The sequence below is a fragment of the Felis catus genome, chromosome A2 (assembly GCF_018350175.1).
Source record: "Felis catus isolate Fca126 chromosome A2, F.catus_Fca126_mat1.0, whole genome shotgun sequence".
NCBI lineage: Eukaryota > Metazoa > Chordata > Mammalia > Carnivora > Felidae > Felis > Felis catus.
Window position 1 is genome coordinate 134,381,404 of NC_058369.1, and position 15,517 is coordinate 134,396,920.

The following is a 15,517-nucleotide window of genomic DNA, read 5'->3' on the forward strand; positions in this document are numbered from 1 at the left end:
AAAATTAAGTTGACGCTTAAGAAACATTTTTCAGCTTGTTTCATTTTTGACATCAGCTCCAAGTTTCAGTTCAATAAAATATACTCATGCACTTAACTGTTCTACTGTTTTGTAATGAAACTGAAAAATTTTTAAATAACAATAATAATCAACACCAAAGGAATAAACAACATGGAAACTATATACACTCCACTTGTTTGATAGCTAAAAAAGACTTTTTATTCTCAAAATGGAGATCACAAAGTCGGCATATTCAAGATAGTTTCTACCAAAAAAAGGTAAAAGATTTACTATTCATTCAAAAGCGACTTGAAAATGTAAAGCTACACTCAGATTCATCTAAAATAGTAGCAAAGCAAAATGGTCTGAATATCTTGATAATACACCCCACATTCTGTTTCACTTTGCTTTGTTGACACTGTCTCTGAATAGGGAAGAATTGTGAAGGTTATTTTGGTATCAATGTTAAATAAAGTTTCTAGTAAATAAGTTACTAATAAGCTACCCAAGATGAATTCAAGATTACTTCATGTTTTTTTTCTCAAAATGTCTATTCCCAGTGAAACATTTTAAGACAGTATGGGAATATAATTCACATACACAAATATATAAAAAATAGATGTGTACATATGAGTGTATGTATACAGATGTATAGATAATCCAAGTCTCTACTACAACTCTATTAGTTATTACAATTGAAAACTATTACTATAAAAATTTATTGCTGGATATTTGACATCTCCTACACAAACTTTTCAAATCCAAATCTTTATTTAAAAAAAAAACCAGAATAATTAGTGCTGGAAAAATAACATACACTAAAGTACTATCTGGTGTTAATTCAGCTATGAACAGAACTCATATTTTCTTACCTTTAAAAGCCGATAACATATATATTGCTAAGATGTAAACAGAAATTAACATTTATTCATAAAATAACTTATAAAATGCAATAAAATGTTAAATCAGTCCAATTTAGTAAATATCCAAGAATATTAAACTGGAAGAGGAAATTGCTTCAGTTATCATGAACAAAAGTGGTAATTTCTAAATCTTGATTAAAATAAGACATTAATAAAGTTTCAGATATATTTTACCCAAATTATAGCAAATCACAGTGCAACTACCCTAACATCCTGATATCTAATGATCATGCGAGATGAAACCATAATTATAAGCAAGCCACACATATCAAAGTAAAATAAGTATTGATTAGACTTGTCTTCAGTTTGTTTAAAGTACAGAAAATTAACCTGCCAATTTAGTTACCTACCAGCAATGATTGGATTCTATCAGTGTTATCACCTCTATAAACAGCACCAAATTATAATCCCTCTTCCCATAACATAAGCACCATGCCAAAAGAGACAACCAAAGTAAATGATCTGATCATGAATAATGAATAGTTAGGGCTGGTTGGAATCCACTTAGTTGAGGAAAGAGAAAAGAGAAGTGGCTCATTAGGGCATTTCCTGAAACTTGGTTGGAATTTCAGTTAAGGAAGAAGAAATGACACAGCAGTTTCAAGTAGGGGGACTTCCTTTCTTTATCTGAAATATGCTACCAATTTGAGAAACAGCACTCCAACAAAAGTACTCCACAGTAATGTGGCCACAGTAAAAGCTCTCGTTGATCCCGTTATTGCCCGGTAATTAACATTTCTTCCCAGAATATACACAAGCAGTACATGGTTGTTATCAAAATGGACTAAGATCCCATATTTATTGCAACATGTAAAGTCTCATATTTAACATGTCTTCAACAAACCAACCTGCACCAATGTTCATATTTTAAAAATTGCAGTTTTGTTTAGAGTATTAATAGATTTTGAGTTTTTGCTTAAGGCAATCAAATGCCCCATATTTCATATAGTCACATTTACCTTACATATGATTTTGTTCTCAAAATGACTCCAGGATGATTTTCATCTTGTTCAAGAATATTTTATCTTCCTATGTAGATGGAAGATACACAGTTCAGCTTATAAGATTTCTAACAATAATATAATAATTATTATTTTTCATATTCTACTGTGGATCTGTAGTTTTAAGCAACAGAAGCACTGGTTACTTATTTACTGCCCTTACAAATGAAACTTTTGAAAAGATTTCACTTTATATATTAGTTATCTGCTTGAACTGAAAAATCTAAAGATGCAACTTTTTTCCCACACTATAATCTGTAAAGAGAAAATCTGCATTTATTATATAACAGTAACACCATTTGCTTACTCTATCTAAATCTATATTTTAAAACAATATATGAAGCAAAGCATTCCCATTAATTACTGAGGTTTAATGCAAAGGTTACTGTGCTTCGAAAATTCATGCAGTTGGGGCGCCTGGGTGGCTCAGTCGGTTAAGCATCCAACTTTGGTTCAGGTCATAATCTGGTGGTCTGTGAATTTGAGCTCCGCATCAGGCTCTATGCTGACAGCTCAGAGCCTGGAGCCTGCTTCAGATTCTGTGTCTCCGTCTCTCTCTGCCCCTCCCCTGCTTGCAGTCTGCCTCTCTCTCTCAAAAATAAATAAATATTAAAAAAAAAAGAAAAGTCATGCAATTAAATTGACATTTATGTTTTTCAAGGAGTGGAAGTTATGTGAAAATATCTCAGCACTTTATATGTTGCTTCAAGAATGGTAAAATTATTAAGAAAAAAAGTTCTCATTGTCAATAGCAAATTTTTGAGTCATTTTACATTTTCTAATGATGTTGTCATACATTTAAATCTGCTAAGGTGATAGGAAGGAGTAAATATTTAATTGAGAGTAAAAGTCACTTAGATGAATAGAAGAAATAAAGAAACAAGATTAACAAGAAACACTGTTAAGAAAGAGAAACATTTGGGATTTTAACTCATATTGGAAACTACTTCAGACTGAATTACAGTTTAAAATACATTTTTTTGATTCAGAAGGTAAGTTTTGAAGCTGTATTACTATATGGGCATACATGTTGGCTTTGAAAAGTTGTAAATACACACATGGCTACATAGACCTAAAGAAATAGGCATCTATGTGTTTACAGTGCTTATCTCTTAAAGTGGTCCAACAAAATAATTATGATCAAAAAAAATTATTTACCTAGAGTTTCTATACTTAATATAATAAACATGTATGTTATTTGGGCTAAAATATAGTTTTAATTTTAAAAAGTAGGTTATACATCAAAACACTTAGGGATAGCATACTACTTATGTAATACTGTATTATAAGAAATACATGTTTGGTCTTCAACCCTGGTTCCTGATTGCTGATCAGGGTGAGAGAAGCATTTTTTTTTTTTTAATTCATAGAGTCCCTCTCAACCACATATGGCTTTATGTTAATGAGGTAACTTGCTAGGCCCCTAAGCAGCTTCAGGATGGGGGCTGGTTGCCAGAGGAACCAACCATGTGATTAGAAGGTGATCTTTCTAAGTCACAGATTTTATCATTTTATTCTCCTTGTTTATAACAATCAGAAACTTCCTACTGCCTACACTTTGATTCCAAATTCTCTAGAATAGCTTACAAAAGTCTTCACAACCAAATCTGCATCTGGACTTCAAGCTTTATTAGAAACAGCCTCCTTTCCTTCTGCTTAGAATGTCTTGCTGCAAGACTCTCCTTTTTTCAAAGTCTAGATCATATCTGACCTTTCCTTGAATCTTCCTTGAAAGATAAGGAGCCCCCCAAAAAAAGAAAAAAGAAAGAAAGAATTACATGTACTTGTGTGTATGTGTGAACAGATGGAATTTACACATATTTCTAGTTTAAGTGTGAATACCAATATATTTTAATATCAAATAAATTTATAAATTCAATATTAATATTTATCAAAATTCTAGTTACCTTCTACTGGGTATTTCTTCTATTATTTGCTAAGAATAACAAATGAAAAGCATAGGCAAAATATTTTTAAAATAAAAAATAGTAAGGAAATACTTGAAATATAAGATAATGAACACATTATAAAACTACACTAATCAAAACAGTTTATTTCTGGTATATAATAGAAAACTCAAATCTTCTACATTTTTAGAAATTTAGTATATGTTGAAAATTGTACTTCACATTAGTAGGAAATTGATGCATTTCTAAATGAATACTTTAGGGGTAAGGGACTAACACTGTGTTGAGAGAAAAAGAGGGAAATAAAAGTAGAGAGAGACCCATACCTCTACAACACCAAAAATTCAATTTTAAAATCTTAAAGATTTAAATATAAAAATTTCAAAACATCGTTTAGAAAAACATGAGTGGTTATTTTATAACCCACAGAGTAATATGTCAACAAAGAATAATATTGCATATTTGATCACATAAATATTAAAACCTCTCTAAGAAAAGAAGCATTTTTTGTAATTTGACAAAATAAAAACTGGTAAAATGCTTTCCCCCCCTATAGCTTCAAAGCATATAGTATATAGTTAATTGTCACACTGTGTTACAAATGTTTGATTATTTTTTTGTCTTCTTACCTGAAAATGTGTGTATTGTTGGATTGGATCATAAGAATTTCTTCTTTTATTAGTAGTAATATTCTGTCTTAGTTTATGATGCTGAAAGTTATATAAAATACATATCTCTGACTTATCCTTGGCAGGGAGTAAGGATCTAGGATAGTTATACTCCCCCAAATCTATCAATCACTGTTTTCAGTCTGCCTCCAAGGAAAATTAATTCCCAGACACATCCTGCCCAAGTTTCACATAAGCAAAGTGGATTCTGTCACAGCGAGGGCACCCCTCTGACAAAATCTCCAGTGCAGGCTGTTGGAAGACAAGCTGTAATTTGCTGAAATGGTAAGGGGTATATGGAAGTATAGACAACACCAACAGCATCCGCTCCAACGTTTTAGAACTGGTCCTGTCACACAGCATACAGTCTATATTAAGTACTAAGTTTTAATGTTCTTTACATTAATCTTCCCATCAAAAGTAATACCATATTTATTTATTCATTCATTTGTTAATAAGCTTTTATTGAATGCCTTCAGTTGATCAGGCACTAGGATAAAAAGATACACACTTATGGTTCTTAACCCTCAAAATTACAGTCTAGTAGAATTTGGAAGATAAATTACCCATGGTTTAAAACAGTTAAAAATAGGACGTCTGGGTGGCTCAGGAGGTTGGGCATCCAACTCTTGATTTCGGCTCAGGTCATGATCCCAGGGTCGTGGGATAAAACCCTGCTGAGTGTGGAGCCCTTAGTATTCTCTCTTTTGCTCTCTGCCCCCTCCCCTTCTTGTGCTCCTACGCTCTCTCTCTTTCAAATAAAATAGCTAAAGACAGAAAAATTAATTTAATGGAGGAGTATTTAAAATAACAAAAATGATGTAAGGAATAAAAGGATTTTTTTTACATCTGATTTTCATAAGAAATAGGATATTTCAATAAGAAATACCATGAAAGTAGAGATTGTTTGGTGTCTAAAGTCAAACACATTTGGGGGCACCAAGGTAATCAATAACAGGTAATATCTAAGTTAAATAATGTTTGCATTAAAAAATATTAGCAGATCAGGGGCGCCTGGGGCTCAGTTGGGTAAGCATCTAGCTCTTGATTTCGGCTCAAGTCATGATCTCACATTTGTAGGATCTAGTCCTCCTAGTTCTAGGCTGACAGTGCAAAGCCTGCTTTAGATTCTCAATCTCTCTCTCTCTCTCTCTCTCTCTCTCTCTCTCACACACACACACACACACACACACTGCCCCTCCCCCACTCACACTCTGTGTCTCTCTCAAAATAAATGATTAAACATTAAAATATATTAACAGATCATATAGGGAAAAACTGTCTCTTGCCAAATGGCAGCTAACACACTCTTGGAAAGGGACTTGGAAAATAATTCTACAGATAGGTAAAAAGCAGAGTAGAAGATAGTATATTAGCCCTTCAAAAAAAGAAAAACATTTATCTTATTCCATAAAATAAAAAATTTTAATGGAAATTGATTTTACACCTATACACTGGGGATGTTGAAGATATTTATGCCCATAAATATGACTTTTTTCTTACCAACAAGAAGCCTAGTTAAAGACAATCATTACTCTATGGAAATTTTCCAATTTGAAAAACACTGAAGAAACCCAGCTTCTCTCTTAGAAAGGAATCAAATAAATCAAAGGAAAGATCTATTTCTCCTAAGAAGTTTGGAAATAAAGCCCAAGATCAATATTACCATAGAAAATAAGCAAACAAAATCAATTGCGAGTATGCAGAACTGAAATTTATATGTCACTCATGAGGAGGAATCATGCTTTTAAAGAGATTAATTTTATAATTAAGTCACTTGGCAAATAATTGGCATTGATTATTTAAAATTCTGATTTCACTTCAGTTTGCCGAAGTGCGAAAGTCAGAAAGTGACTATTCCATGTTTTTATATCAGAACCCCAGACTTTGACTGAGTAGCACTTTAACAAACACCAAATATAAAATCTGATCTTGAATTCTGATATCATTTAAGAACTACAGACTATTTAACATTTAGGAGTCAATCCCACTAAAATATGAACGTTGAAACTTATTTTTATTTCTACTCTTTCATTAGCACACTAGCAGTTATAATATTTGTAAACTTTTAAAATATAAAATTGAACTTAAGTTTTATTCTATCAAAGTTATTATGTCCTTAACAAAAGGCAACCAGGCACAAGGGCCATGGAACACCTGCAAAATGTGCATACCATTATACAATTGAAGTATTAGTTCTTTCTTCTAAAATACTCTTCACCAGGGCGCCTGGGTGGCTCATTTGGTTGAGCGCCTGACTTCAGTTCACGTCCTAATCTCGTGGTCCTTGGGTGTGAGCCCCGCATCGGGCTCCTTGCTGACAGCTCCAAGCCTGGAGCCTGCTTCGGATTCTGTGTCTTCCTTGCTCTCTGCCCCTCCCCTCCTCTTTCTCTCTCAAAAATAAACATTAAAAATAATTAAACATAATTTAAAAAATACTATTCATCTACCTCAGTTAACTTTCAGAAATATCAAGTCATTAATCCACCAGTACCAGCAGAAGTGCATGGACTTATTGTTGAATGAAAATGGGTAAACTCTATCAAAAGAATCGAATGACTTTTTCAAGTTTTTCTGTCCCCAACAATTCAGTTTTGAAGAATAAGAAGTCTCTAGAAACCTTTAAGGCATTAATATAATTTAATTCTTCTATGACGCTAAAGGCTTTAAGATTTCCCTAGTGTTTATGTCTGATCTTGATCTTGGCATACACTAGAGTATTCAACAAGAACCAGCCCTTCCGAAAATTATGAAGTAGGCAACACTTGTCTTTAACATGAACTCTCTATGTCCTTTCCCCTTTTGCCGATAGGTGCCGTGATTCCTTATTATCTTGCCCACTTTGCTACTAAAACTAGTTTTAGAAGACTGTCTAATTAATTCATTACATACTTTATTCACTAAGGTATAAATGAGTGATAACACTTAAAATATTCTCCTTCCCCAAAGCATTTGCATTTGGAATGTAATGAATTTTAAGGTAAAGAGGGAAGATATATTCAAATTTGTGAAGGAATTATTACAAATAAGATTCCAGAAATCAATAATATTCCATGGAGGCTGTCATCTATCTGAGCACTGTTAGACTGAACGATGTATTATCCATAAAATAAATAAAAGCATAAAGCTTCTTTCTTTGTAATGTTAGGATGTTCCAAATGAGATGGCATGTCCCATGATTGACATTGCAACTCCCTAGAGATTGGGAAAAGTGACAAGCCTTTACAGTCTGCCAAAGTCGTACAGTTGATCTCTGTCTGACAGGGGAGGATAAGGTATTTTGTTGAAACAAACAATTCCAAAAAGAACCAGAATGTTAAAAACAAAATGCTGTTTAAACTCTGCGTGACCAGTGTGGAAAAGTGGAGAGCTCTGTTCCACACAGTTTCTAAAGGATCCTTGACAATGGAGACTCCAATTCCATACAAGCTTCCAATACCACTGAGGCAGGGAAACAAGATGTGGATAGAGGTTCTTAAAGCTTCTGCAAGAAGTGACACTCATCACTTCTGTTTATCATTCACTGACTAAAGCTATCAACAGTTAATTTAAAGGAAATTAACCTGCAATTCTCTCATATGTTGATAAGATAGAACAGGGATTTTTGCTATTAGGGCGAAAACTGTATCATCCTCCTAATATTCTTTAACATATCAACTTTTTCCAAGGAATAACTCTTTAATGAAGGTTTGTTTTTCCATAATGTCACCTAAGAAACAAATTCAGTCCACCAGTAAAGAGCTGTGAGCTTTATTCTGAGCCATTTCACTATAAATACAAATAAGAAGAGAGAATAGGTACAAGAATAGGAGGGGGAACAGACAGACAGAGTAGTTGAAGATGATAATTCTGATCATCATGATTTGGAGAGATAAGAACTAAAATAAAGACAAACTCTATGTATGAATGTATGTACGTTTGTCAGTATTATGATGTTTGTTCTTAAGATCTATGCAAAAAACACCTTCCAGAATCTATCTACAAGGGGGAAATAGTCATCTTTCAGAGAAACATAAAAATATGAGAGAGACATTTTACAAATATATATTTCACTGCAAGTAAACAAAGTTTTCCTGAGGAAACTATAATAATCATGCTTTTTTTGAGAGAGAGAGAGAGAGAGAGAGAGAGAGAGAGAAAGAGAGGGAGAGAGAATGTGCACATGTGCATGAGAAGGGAAGGGGCAGAGGGAGACAATTAGCTGACTGAGCCCATCCAGGCACCCCAAAACTGTAATAATTGACAATACACTTATGTTTAAAGGAAGAAAATTTGGAAAGGGTAATAAGATCAGAGATGTGGAAGAAGATTTTGTGGAAATATTTTTCTGTGTTTCCATTTTGAGGTATTTTTAAAATTCCTTTAGAGGTTTAAAAAAAATCCCATGCATACAAAGGACTCATCAATGCACATTTCTTGTTTTAATTATAATTTTTCATTGACATTTTTAACTATATAAAACTATATTCTGACAAAGTAAAATAAGAAGAAATGGAAGGGGGAAAGATCTAGATATGAACTGAACGAGAAGAGTAGAATAAACAAAGTATAAATGTTCTGTTAGACTTTTATCTCATACTCATGGTAACAAGAAATATCAATGTTATCTAAATTCACTTCGGTCAATAGATACTTCATGTTGTGGGAAAGGAAAGGAAAATGCGGCTCATAAAACTTCAGTAAGGATGTCAACAAATCCCAATAAAATGATTGCTTTGGCAGGACTAGTGTTTTTTTAATGGATAGTATATTAGGAAATAGCCAACATGATTTGTTCCTATTTCCTAATTAAAAAATAAATATGTATATACATACCTATATGTTTGTTCACATGGGTGCCGAAGAGAGAAGCCAAAATAAATACCCAAATCATCATTTGCAAAGTCCTTTCCCTTAAATTTTTACAAGGACATATAAATCAGAAATTATAAATAGAAAGATTGATACTTTAATCGTATTTTTGTTTTACAATCACATTTCAAACACTCCATTTTTATTTCTTTTCTTACTCCAGATTAAGAATCTATTCTAATGCAGAAATTGCACAGTGTTGTGATAGTCAGCCTTGAGTGCCTGGGTCAATGGCACTGAACTCAGCAAGTACAAACATGAAGTCACATTCACAACATCTATCCACTAATATCATAGCCAACAAAAACCATCCTACACTTTCCAAACCACCTTCCCAACCTCACTATTGCCATTTGGAACCCATACAATTTAGATTAACCCACATTCGCCATACTCCATGCATGGCCTTTGCGTTTGTGAGAATATTATTATGTCAAATGGTTAAAGAATTAACATCGGGTTATTCACTTTTATTTTGACAGAGTTTAAATGACAAAAGAGATTAGATACATTGCTATGGCTTAGGAAATTTAGAATGAAATATGTTCTTATTTTGTGGAGGCTTCCCTAAAGGGAATGTTAACAATTTCCCAAGATACTTAGTATATGTAGCTTGAGCATCTATCTCCTGTTGTGAGATTTAAACAAGAAGAATCTGTTAAATCTGCTAACTGGAATATTTCCCAAGATGCAGATAACGGTGTGTCTAGACTAGCATGTAAAAACACTATTGCACTGGGTATAAGCTATGCGAATTGCCTTATCTTTCCATATAACATTTGTATGTGTTACATTTCCCATACGATTGTGCTTCCTTTCATTTCTTTGATAAACTAATGAGGAAAAGGGAGGAAGATATCCAAAGGGAAAAAAAAGAAATGAAAATATAAACAATGAAAATGCTAGCAAAGGTGGGTAAACTATCATAAAATCTAAGCAAAACTCTCCTCAAATATCAGTTCTAGATTCAAGTAATTTCGGGCATATGTACTGAGCACCAGAAGCTGTGCTAGGTGCTTTTGCTTGCATATATAATGGAATATTGTGGTTTAAAAAAAAAAGGTAATACACTTCAGAAATTAAAAAGTTAGAATATTGTAAACTTCAACCCTTTGAGAACTCCTTATGTTAAGTAAGAGAAAAAAAAGAGTTGGCAAATGTCAGTAACCATGTTGGTATATCTGAAAATCTGTGACAAGTAATGGTGTGCTCAGAAGTGATTCTTTTCTCCTGTGTATAGATCTTGCTAATCAGGGAGAAAACTGTACTTCATTGTCTGGCTTCAATTCAAAGCAGGCAAAGCTGAGCTTTTAAAAAGCCAGGAATTTCACAGGTTTTGTGTTCTCTGTTAGGCTCTCCTGTTTTGGATAACAGCTCTGAAACAAAGAGAACACACACACACACACACACACACACACACTAGTATGGCTGTTGGTGACTCTAACTCCTACAAGACAGAGCTTCATGATCACATCAGATGTTTCACAAAACAAGGGGCAAGAGATGTATCTCTCACACAATATGCAGACCTACAACTGTTCACCTTCAGCTCGCAATCTGATATAAAGCTATAAATCAAGTATTAGAGAGACACAATAGGATGACAAGAAGGAACAATACTGAAAGTGGTACCTGTAACCTTAATTTTAGAGAAAAGGAAAAACAGGTAAAAGTATCAGGCACAATAGTTAGGTTTTAGATGTCTATATTATCAATTCACAGAGTAGAGGTAGCAAAGTGAAAATGACATTTTAGCACAATGAGATAAATGCAATCCCACAGGTACCACTGAGAGTTGGTAGAATGGCATTCTTTTCTAGAATAGAGCCACAGAAGAACATGCTTGGTTACAAAAAATATATATATAATACAGCATAAGCATTAGAAGGATTGCATTACATATGAAGAAGAAACAACTAAATGGTTTACATGGGCTCAGGGAAACATTCACAACCTATAACCTTGACAAGATGTTGATAAAAAGAAGTGATATAAGATGGACACCACCTGGTATCAAAAGTAAATCTGGAGTTGTTTGACTAGTATTATTTAATTCTGAATATTAGTTTATTTTATTTTATTTTTTCCAGCATTATTGATGAATAATGGGCTAATATAATTGTATACATTTAAGTGTACAATGTAATGGTTTGATGTACTTATATAGTGTGAAATAATTACCATGATCAAGATAGTTAACACATCCATCACCTTACATAGTCAACTCCTTTTTTTTATAGTGAAAACACTGATGCTACCCTCTGTCATCAAATTTCAAGTACACAATACCATATCATTAACTCTAGTCTAATTGAAAGCAGAACTTCATAGTTAAATGAACAAAGTAAAGCTCATTATTAATTTGCTAATAGTGCATCGCTACAGGAACATGAAACCTAATTAGGGACATAATAAGTAATCTGCAATGGGTTTTGTTAAAGGTAATTGCCACAAACCGATTTAGAAGCTAGAAGTAAACATTTAAAAGAAACCCATCCATTCCTGAATCCAACAGAATGCAGGACACATTCAGAAGTCAGGCAGGAATGATGGAGGAAATGAATAAGAATAAGCCAATATCTAGGTCAATATGACTCTTCTCTCTAAATTTTATTAATAAATCTCATTAGTTCAATGCAAAAAAGGCTGAATAAACTCCAAAATTATAAAATTAAATAGCTTATTTGGGCTTCTTTTAAAGATAATGGTTATATTTTTCAGAAATCTAAAATAAACTTCCTTTACTTTGAATAGAAGGCCATAATGTGTGAGAGAACTGATCACAAATATATGTACATTTGTTGCTAAAACTTGAATCTCTTTACTCGTTAACTCAAACTGCCTTGACTTCTCATGTTTATGCAAAACAGATTTTTTGGAGGAAAAAAGAAAGGTACTGTAACATCAGAGGAAATCATCAAAGAACTAGTGGCAACATCTTAAGGCTTTTATCAAAGTAGTAAGGGAATGCATTAAAGCAACAATATCTGAAGCTTACATGTGATGGGACTACTAAATTTAATAGTGTATCTTATGAACATATGTGTATATAATGATTTTTCTGTAAGAATACCTCATTCTGAAGCACTTCTTTTCGGAGTAATAGAACATTATTCTCTCAAGATAATTCAGAAAAAAAATCTACCAATATTTTATTAATAATAGATGCCTACACTCCACAAACAGAGGACCAAAGTTTTTGAAAAACTATATGCACTGTAAGTGAAGGTTATACAAAGGGGAATATGCTTATGAATGGAAAAGTCATTAAAAAATCCCTCATCGAATTCTTATGAGAAAATGGTAGGCTAAAACATGAATTGTTAAAACCGAGTAACAGTACATGAGGATTTAAGTAAAAATAGGCAGTTCTTATCTAGGAAATCTGGCCCAGCAAACTATGATCAAATTTGAGAAAACTATCTACATTTATAAAAATGTGTTAAAAATAAAACATTTCTTATTTTCAAAGAAAAAGTATTAAAAACAAACATAATTTTACCTGCAAATAATAGTTAAATAGAAAACGGAAAAGAAACCCATATGAAAATGCATGTCTAACTATTTGAGAGTGCGACCATTTGAGATGCTACTACTGAGAAAAGTCATGGGAGGTCACCAGTGGGTTTACTCATACACTGACAAACCCAAGGTCAACTTTTCATGCATATTTGGTCTCTGTGGGGGTCATAAAAATAACCAAACACTACTGAGTTCTTTGACTACTGAAGGAGAACATATGGGTGGGAATGCTAATACTATGAAACGCCTCTTCTGGCTTCCATATGGGGTCTTCCTGTGAATAAGAACTACAAAGCTGCTACTACCCAACTTCTGGGACTCTCAGCTGCCATATAATGCATAATTATTTGCTTAAAAATAAAAAGGTAATCCACTCTCTAAAATTAGATCATTTAGATTTATGGAAGAATTAGCACCTAAGTCTTCCAATGAGAATAATACAAAGTTTTCCTCAGAAGTTACGAACTCAGGCCTCTAAATATGAAACATAGAAGTGTGTCGCTCCAAAGAAGACAGGAGTGGATTTTTAAAATATTGTAAGGTTTTTCTATGCATATTTTCTATTATGGCCAGAGCTGGTCTTATGGGCTACCCCACAGGCCAATAATGCATTACCCCTTCCTAACTAATATGTTAAGGGACTTGTACAAAATCTATTTAATGAAAATAAGCATTTTCTTTTAATTAGTATGAGTAGTATCTTCTTTATACTCAAAATAAGAGATTTACTACATGTTCTAAACATCAAATTCAATTATTTGGAATATTCTTGCCTTTCACAGTACTATAGACTCTAAGAATAGATGTAACTAACCTACACTTATTTTGTTACAAAATCTTATCAGAATGTAAGTTTATTTTCTTCTGCCTACTCTATCAACCAAATGTTCTTAAATTTCTTTAGTTGTTGGGTTTTCCTCAGTTTTTTGAGCAACAACATGTGGGAAGCATATTTAACAGTAGGTAATAAAGTGAATCATTGGCTTCTGGTAAACAGCCAGATGCTGAGTGGCATTCTCTCCTTCAGCCTTGTGACTGCCTACACCTGCTGACTTCAGACCTCTGACAGCTGCCTGGTCTCAGGCTTGGAGGCATAATCTAGAGTTCCACTTGGAACCTGCCGACATAAGATGCCAAACACCCAACTGGGACGCCCCAGCATCCGTGAAGGGTTTCTCTTTTCCTAAGTTTTTTTTTATATTTATTTTTGATAGAGAGAGACAGAGCACAAGTGGGGGAGCAGCAGAGAGAGAAGGAAACACAGAATCCAAAGCAGGCTCCATGCTCTGAGATGTCAGCACAGAGCCCGATGCGGGGCTCGAACTCACCAGCCGTGAGATCATGACGTGAGCCGATCAGACGCTTAACCGACTGAGCCACCCAGGTGGCCCAGGGTTTCTCTTTTTCAAATTCATTTCCACTGAGCAACAGTGGCTACTTCAGCGGAAGAGAAACCAAATTAGATTTTACCAGTTATGTAAGGAACTGCATGGAAGAAACCTGAGCAAATTAGCACTCTTTAGCCAATGTATCCCAGTGTTGTTGTAGCGCTGCCTAAAAATTGGCACCATATGATGCCATGAATCTGGCTGGATCTTTAATCTAACACAGGAATCAAAAATAAAAGGAATAGTTGAGCTTCTAGTAATTTCTGTGAAAATATCTCTTCCTTGTTTCATAAGTTCAAAGAGAATGGAAATCCTTTTCAGCTTAATCACCATTGAACACTACCAACAAAACTTAGTGCACAACATACAATTAGTGCTTAATAGCTCTCTAATGACTAAATTAAATTGACAAACATATTGATGATATTCCCTGCACTTTAAGTGCAGCTACAATCATCCTGTCTTGTTCCAGAAAGATGTAAATACAAAAAAAAAAAAAAAAGAGAGAGAGAGACAAAGGATCTGGGGCAAAATCACACTGTGATTTACATTTTGAAGTTGTGAAATCCTATATAATCAAAGGATTATATAATCTTTTGAATTTATGCCTTGAACCTTCATATGGAGAAAACCACTTCATTATAATAAAAACAAAAATGAACACTTATAAAGTGCTTATAGTATCTCAGTAATCATATTAAAAACTACACAAATATGGAAAAAAATTGAACAATCCTATGAGGAGGTACTAATAATGCCCATAAGACAGATGAGAAAATTGAGGCATAGAGTTCAAGTAAGAAAGTCACACTGGAGGCAAAATTTAAGTTCAGGAGGTCTGGCTCAAGTTGAACTCCTAACATCATAAAACATTACCCCTAGTGATGAGATATTTTAGGTACTTCTCAGACTAAACTCATATAAGTAGTCCAAAAGGAATTGCTCTTCTACAGAACTGGAGCAAATAGTATTATTTTGTATTAATACACATCTGATAACAGTTACATCCATGGTATTTTATATTCAGGTGCATGTGTATGTATATTGATCTACATTAGTATAGTCTGGATAAGAAGGAACAGAAAAAGGAACCATATTAATGATAGTAAAAATAATTGATACCCTTACTGAATATTTACTAGACACTGTGATTAGCATTTTTCATGCATTATTGGTTTAATTCTTCCCCAAATTTTGGGTATTTGCTACTATGTATCATCTATTTAATCCATATTATACAACTAGGACTAGGAAAAT

The 15,517-nt window shown here is 33.5% G+C and overlaps 1 protein-coding gene across 5 annotated transcripts in view; it reads right to left on the reverse strand.

The window, feature by feature from the left end:
* The window catches only part of TFEC (transcription factor EC), a 136,843-nt gene that overhangs the window by 73,853 nt on the left and 47,473 nt on the right, over positions 1–15,517 (reverse strand). The window contains exon 1 of one of the 5 annotated variants that reach the window (XM_003982972.5): positions 1,274–1,423. The exons of the other annotated variants lie outside the window; for them this stretch is intronic. The gene's annotated coding sequence lies outside the window, so the exon portion shown is untranslated. Of the gene's footprint in view, positions 1–1,273; positions 1,424–15,517 lie in introns of those variants that run through there. 5 annotated transcript variants of the gene reach the window in all.